Here is a 567-nt window from a genome sequence, read left to right on the forward strand (position 1 = left end):
AATTGTCCAGGTACAAATCCTGAACACGAATATCTTGCCATCCATACCCTAGGATGGTCACTTCAATTAACTAACATCATGCTTAGTTTTGATGTGAAGTCTGAAAGCATTTACTATGGCAAAACCCGTATTAAGTGCCACTTTGAAAGAGGCAACTGTCCTCCCAATCACGCTATTAATGCAACAGTTATTTGGGAACCGGAAAATGACTGTCTTATTTTTGACGATGGTAAATCATATGCACGAATGATTACATTATTCAAAAACGTTTATTCATTGAAACACTAGAAAACAACAATACTGGTCACAAACATAATGCACATATGTACTCTAGTCGTTTTCACAAACACCTTTGAGACGAATGTGCACCTTCTCGTTTTGAAGTTCTCACAAAACCTCTCTATAAATGTAATAAAGATCGCCCCTATTATGCTACACAGTACGAAGACGTTTTTGTTCTATACCAAGAAGGTTTTAGCTTTATCACAGCAAGACATCAGCCGAATTTAATGACGTACACATAACATTTCCTAATGGAACACCTTCGGTCACACCATTTACTAAAGC

The sequence above is a fragment of the Convolutriloba macropyga genome, chromosome 8 (genome assembly GCF_964194025.1).
Source record: "Convolutriloba macropyga chromosome 8, txConMacr16.3, whole genome shotgun sequence".
Classification (NCBI taxonomy): Eukaryota; Metazoa; Xenacoelomorpha; order Acoela; family Convolutidae; genus Convolutriloba; species Convolutriloba macropyga.